The following is a 6,921-nucleotide window of genomic DNA, read 5'->3' as shown; positions in this document are numbered from 1 at the left end:
CTATGGGACCGGCGGACCGAGCCCCTTTCGGTTCGGCGGGGGGCAGAGATCGCACGAAGAGTGGATCGAGGCGCCGCACACGAGCAGTTTACCCAGCTTTGGAGCTCTCCGGAGAGATAATACTCCTACTGCTGCTTGTCTGATTGTATTGAGTTCTTGCTCGGGAGCGCTGAGTGCTACAGTGCACTCCAGCTGCTAACGAGACCGAGCGTATGTGTTTTCTGGGTTCGAACCCCCTCTACGTTGTGCATGGGCCTCCTTTTATATGCTAAAGGGGTCACCGACAGGTGGCAACGTAGACAAGGGCAAAAATGGAAAAAGCGTAGCGGTTGGTACAGTTACATGTACAGTGTATCCTACCTAACCCTGACGGCAGGGGACAAAGGCATTAAATGCCCGTCTGTGTCGCCCAAATAGTGCAGAAAAGGACCGTCAGGGGCGCCACCGTTCGCCACGATGGTGATCTTGTCAGCGCCGCTTGCCACCTCGCACCGCTGGCTGCACAGCCTCTTGCCACGCGCGCCTGGGAAGGCCCCAGGGCGACACGTTGGTGGATGCGCTGGAGCGCGGGTACAGGGCAGTAGCTTGTCGCGGCAAGCGCCTTGCCGTGGTTGTTATCTTGTCGCGCCCGGAAGCTTGTCGCTCACCGGGCCTTGCCGGGACGCATGGCGCGTCGCGGCAAGTTCCTTGAGATGCCTTGGTTGGCCTTCCCGGCAAGCTCCTCTTGCCGGGGCCTTGTCTCCTTGGCTTGAATACTTTGTTCTTGAATGGCTCCAAGGGAGCCACGGAGGATCTTAGCGGTCGGCCGGCAAGCCTTGTCGCGGGGCGCTGCAACTGCCCGTGCACAAGTTCGAGATACTAGGGTACCCCTACTCTAGTACACCGACACGAACATACATACCAGTAATGCAACAAGGAATATACTGAAATCTTTCCTGAATATCATGGTTCAAACCACCAAAAAATCTATTCATTGTATTATCCTCAGATTCTTCTATGTCACAATGATGCATATAATATTTGAACTCTTGGTAGTAAGCATGCACAGTGTTGTTGCCTTGTTTAAATTGTTCAAATTTGCGAAGCAATTCACGATGATAGTAAGGAGGGAAAAATTGTTGTCTCATTACATCTTTCAAATGTTTCCAAGTTGTGGGTTGGTTATCAATGTTTTTCTTACAATACACACTCCACCAAACAGAAGCAAAACCACTAAATGCTCTAGTGGCAGCTCGTACTCTCTCAAGTTTAGAAAAGTCATGGTGACGAAAAACTTATTCTACTTCAAGCTCCCAAGCTAGATAAATAGCAGGATTAAATCTACCCTCAAATGATGGTAAAGAGATAACCTGACCATGTGCTTGTTTGTGTTGTCCCAACTTTCGTGATGGTGAAAATGTGTCTGTCGTCCAAGAACTTCTATCTCCGGAACCTTTCATGATTAGTAGAAACAAGAAACAAAATTTGAGAATAATGTTCCTATGCACTACTAGGATGTGGTTGTAAAGTGCTCACAGTAAAGCAAATATCACTATCTTCCAAGTTCTTACCATGCGGCAGGTGGTGACAGGCAACCAGCGGTGTCAAGTAACTCTGAAGATTGTGTAAAGCGATTGCCAGGGGAACGTACATATACATGGTGTAGAAATATGTGGAGCTGGGTTGGCTATATATGGTAGGAAATTTTTTAGCAATAATCAATTCAAAGATGCAATGTTGAATAAACGCTCAACGACGGTACTGTGCTGGTCCTAGGCTAGACCGGACTAGAGACGCGAGCCTAGAACACTAATGAGGTCACGGCGTAGCACAACTAGCATCAATGAAGGATACTAAGTAGCTCTTGACAGCAAGATATAAGTGAAGATCACAACGGCAGTGAAGATAATGATGAAAAACAACTGCCAAGCAGGACATACAACAACTCTCTCTCCAACTTTCCTCTTGAAAAGTTTGAGCCAATTTTCTTATAAATTCTTTCAAAGAATGCTACTAACTCAAGCTTTCTAATGCAAAAAGAATCACTCAATTCCGAGTTGATATGAGGAGTCAAAGAATTCTAAAACTGGCCTGAAAAATTGGAACAAGCTGTGTTCACGAACTTCACAGGGCAAAAAGACCTATTTATAAGACGATTTTGAGGTGTCAAATATTGAACTAGCTTCTGCAACTATTTAGATGCGGCTCGTCTCTAGCTTAAATTTGACTACTTACGGAGCCAAAACAGACTTCGTATAAGGAAGATACACCTGTTTTACTAAACAGTGCGCAAAACAGATTCCAATCCAAATTCAGGTACGAGATTGATTCTAGATAGATCCATTTTTTTTTCTTCTCTCTTTTTTTTCTCACGCTTTTTTTTCTTTTTCTTCTCTCTCTTTTTCTTTTTTTTCTTTCCTTTTTTATCTTTTTTTCTATCTTTTTTTTCTCCCTCTTTCCAAGACAAACTAGATAAGATGCAGATTGGATTAGGCGAAGATGTGAATGACCTCAACTATTATTATGACAATGAATAGTGCGTAGCACGTGGTGAAAATTAATAGGTGGGATGGTGGACAGCGGAAGGGATAATGATGCAGCGGCGGCGTGACTAATGTGAACAGAACTCGAAACTCTAAAGGACCTAGACACTAAGACCAGCAACTGACACGACAATGCAACCGATAATTCAACTATGCAAGCAATGAATAGAAAATTGCAAAGGCTCAGACTGGCTTGGATAAAGGATGAACAAATCTAACTTTTTTTGTGGCTTTTTCATGGACTGTAGGTATGAATGACAGATGCGATCTAAACTATGAAAAACTGTAAAATCTCACCCAGCAACCTGAAAACTGATACCACTTGATAGAGGCGGGGTGTCCCGATCTTTCGATGAGATGATAACTATCGATTTGGTCGAGTCAATTTTGACGATCCGACTACAATCGTGCGAGACGTTGCGCCTTAGCAATCGCTAAACCAACTCTGAGAGGTTATTGACCACACCGGAGCACAATCAACCTGACCATGAAGGTCTATTCTTGCAAGCAATCGAAGAACAAGCAAGAATATAATAAAAGCAATCTGAATATTGCGAGTATATATGAAGTATTGATAAAGGTGGGGATTCGTAAGCGGTCTTGGTCTGGTCGTTGGACACAAACGAAGTACACGAAGTTGCAATGGCTAACTTTTAACTAAACAAATCCCCCGGAAAAAGCTACTAGATGGATCTACTTATATAGGAGCAAGGGGTGACGGCCAAGGAGGTGGGAGAACGTCCCAAGGCAGCCTAAAACCAACCCTAGGTCGTACAAGGCTCATGGGCCCAAGTGGAGCACTACTAGGAAAAGGCCTACTAATGGCGCACCTAATTTGGCCATTAATGGCGCATTAGTGGTGCACCATTAGTGCCACGCCATTAGTATATTTTACTAATGGCGCACCCCCTGGTGCGCCATTAGTATCTGATATACTAATGGCGCACCACTAATGCGCCATTAGTGTATACATAAGTGCGCCATTAGTATGCCTCCCAAGGGCCATGTATACCCAGGTGCTCTGGCATACTAATGGCGCACAACAACAAGATGCGCCATTAGTAACCTTGGCATACTAATGGCGCACTGTTCAGTGATGCGCCATTAGTATGCTTTGTCATACTAATGGCGCACTGTCATGTGATGCGCCATTAGTATGAATATTAGGTTTTTTTTATTTTTTATTTTCTGTTTTTTGCACAGGTTACAAAATGTATAATTTTACAAAATATAGACAGCACACATCAACAATAGATTCATCGAATACAATAGAAGATTAGTCTTTGAATACAATTCATCATATTAGTCTCCAAATACAATTCATCATATTAGTCTCCGAATTGAAAAGACTGAACAAAGATAGAACATTATATTACAAGTCTCGAGACCGCGAGTAGCGAGTTTGTCTTCACATTACAAGTCGATATCGATCATCTAAACTACCATCACATAGAAGAGAGTTGCGGTCATCACGATGAGCATCATCACGATGAAACTCTTCTTCATCCGGTTCCTCCAACGCTCCCTCCCCTCTCCCGCTAGATAGCGGGCGTATCTAGATTCGGCCTCGGCCCTAGTGGTGTACCCTTTGTAACTGTTACCGCTGAATTGGTGAACCTGTCTCCGACACTCCTCCCAGTCGTGGTAGACTCCGGGAACCTTACCCTTGTACACGACATATGTCGGCATCGCTATGCACTAGCCAAACGAAACGTTAGTACCAATTCACAGACAATACATAAGCAATATATAAGTATGCAACAGAACGATCGGAAGAGAAAAGCAAGACATTAATAGCATCGATTACATCTAAGTTGAACGACTCTCGAAACCAAAGAGACATACTACAAGTTCATTAAAGTTTAATTACAACATGAGCCAATCGATGTTTCAGAACTAGACACAGCATCACTGCTTTCGACTCGACTCAAGGGACCGAAGCGTGAATGAAGCCGCCGTCTATCGTGGGAGTCATGAAAGAATGGGCGTTGTCAGCCTGCATTTGTAGCATTGTGTCGATGTCACTGTTGGACGGTTGATTTCTGAGGTAGAACTGCCCCGAGGTACAAAGGACATCTTGATGGATGATTTCCGCAAACTCTGACTGGATGCGAAAGAATTCTTGTCGGAGGTCCGCGTCCTGGATTGCTGACACGCTCTTTGCCCAATCTTTGAGTTTACTCGGTAGCAGAAGTTGATGATGGTCCCGTACGATCGCCCGCATGTGATGGATGGCGTAGTAGGCACCCTTCTGACCGCTAGGCGGCTGCTTGACGCAGCAGAACGTCGTATTGTGGGAGAACACGTGCTTGTCGTACTTACGAATAGGCCTGGTGAAGGTGCCTCTAGATTTGGCGTAGCCGGAGAGAACATCATCAAGAACCTTCTTGACATTTGTGTAGTCTACGTTCGACTGACGGTCCGGGTCGAAATACGTGGCCATGGAATATTTGGGGCTTAGGAGGATGAGCGTGCAATGTGTGTCACTGCAGAAAACACGGAATGTTAAAAGAAAAACGATCGAAATCTAAGAATTCATATGTTACGGGCCGGTTGAGGGGGGGACTTACTCGGGAAAGTAAGGCACGAGGAAGTTATCCTTATCTTGGTTTGCCAGAATGACGCCTTCGAGGTAAGAACTCGCGACTTGCCGGTCCCCAGCGCTGCCCAAGATCTTGGCACGCATGTAGAAGGGGTCGACTATCACGATGTCCAGGGTCTTGTCGCGAATGATCCGCATCTCCATACTCAGCGAAAATAGCCGAACGAAGGTGTAGTGCAGCGGATGAAGGTTCATCATAGCGTGGATGTCATCAAACTGCAGGACAATCGTACGCCCGATGGAGTTATCCACAAAGCCCTTGCCCTCTGGCACCTTGGCCACGAAAACCGGGTATGCCACATCCTTCTCTCTGAGACGCCGCTTCTCCAAAGAAAGAACACTGTCATGCAGACTCCGCATAGCACCGGTTGCAGCATTGAGCATATTTGTCGGTAGCATCGCCCTACCCGCCACATGCACCCTCCTCGAGATATCCTCAGGTGAAGGTGGCCCGTCCTGAGCACGCATCGTACTCGGTGCCGGCTGGCTCGCACCCTTGTTAGTCTTTCTTTTGCGTGCCTTCTTCTTCTCCTGTAATGGGACCGAGTTCAGCTCAGAGACCGCCTCCCTGAGTGTGTTTGGGCTGATAATATTTTGCACCTCGCCTATCTGAGGCTCGATGGCGACTTCATAGCTGAACGGCAGACGACGCCTGTTGCAACTTGGCTTCTCCGCGGTACCAGCTAGATCGCGCACGTCTTTTGTTGGGTTGGGTTCTTGAGAAGGAGCCCCCATGAAGGCATAGGGATGTCCGGCACCGTTGCGGCGGTCTTGCCATGGGGCCGACTTGGCGCTGGCACGACTGGCGGTGTTGTCTTTGGGGTGGTGTCCCCCGCCCCCAAACGAATCTGGCTCTTCGGCCAAAGCAGGGGCCAGCTCAGGCAGGCGCTGAGGGTCATCACGTCATCATCGTCGGCCCCGACGGGTCGAATCGGAGGTAACAACTCGTCGCAGCCTAGCAGCACCCGAACCAGTTCAACCCTAAACAAGTTGGGTGGCATCTGGGTACCATGGAACAAGGGGTTGCCCGGTTGAACAATTTTTCCCTTGGCGACATCGACCAACTCGTTGTTCACGAAGTGCAGGAGAGTGCACGGAACGTCGGCGGCGCCCTGCGAAAACATGTAGGGCATCAGGGATGCCCAGTCAAAGGCAAGGAGATGAAGTCCTCGGCTGAGAGAGGCTTAATTAGTTACCGTGATGATGGCGTCGAGCTCGGCTAATGTCGAGGCACCGCCAACGGCGGGCGTGCAGTTGACGGAGGGGCCGCTTGCTGCAGAGGTGCCGGTCGGCGTACACCCGGGTGCATTAAGCTCCCATGCCGGCGTCGGAGACACCAATGCTGCCTCCGCCGGAGACACCAATGGCCCCACCATCGCATTCTGCGAGTTGCTGGCCGTGAAGCTAGGAATCGGGGCGGCCCCTGTTGGCCGCCCGCAATCCACGCACTCAACCCCTGGATCAAGGTAGGCACAATGGCGGTGATCGTCGCTCCGAGTCGTTGTTCCACTTGCTCTTGGACAATCTCCGGAATCCGCGCCACCTATGCCTTGAGTTCTTGAACCTCGCGCGCCTGGCTTTCCGAGCTGGTCTTTTTCTCCTTCCGCACACCAGCGGTATAGTATGACCCCCATTTTGTGGACAAGCCTTTGCCGGCCACACGACCAGCTGACGTCGGCTTACTGAGCTTATCCTTGTTCTTCATTACATTAACGCCCTATTTAGAGTGGTGTCCCAAGGGTTGCTCGTAGTCGACCCCGCGCTACTGCTTTCAGTCGCCTGCGGAAGGAATGTGAA

The sequence above is a fragment of the Triticum aestivum genome, chromosome 1B (genome assembly GCF_018294505.1).
Source record: "Triticum aestivum cultivar Chinese Spring chromosome 1B, IWGSC CS RefSeq v2.1, whole genome shotgun sequence".
Lineage (NCBI taxonomy): Eukaryota > Viridiplantae > Streptophyta > Magnoliopsida > Poales > Poaceae > Triticum > Triticum aestivum.
The sequence above is the reverse complement of the archived record's forward strand: the minus strand, read 5'-3'. Positions refer to the sequence as shown.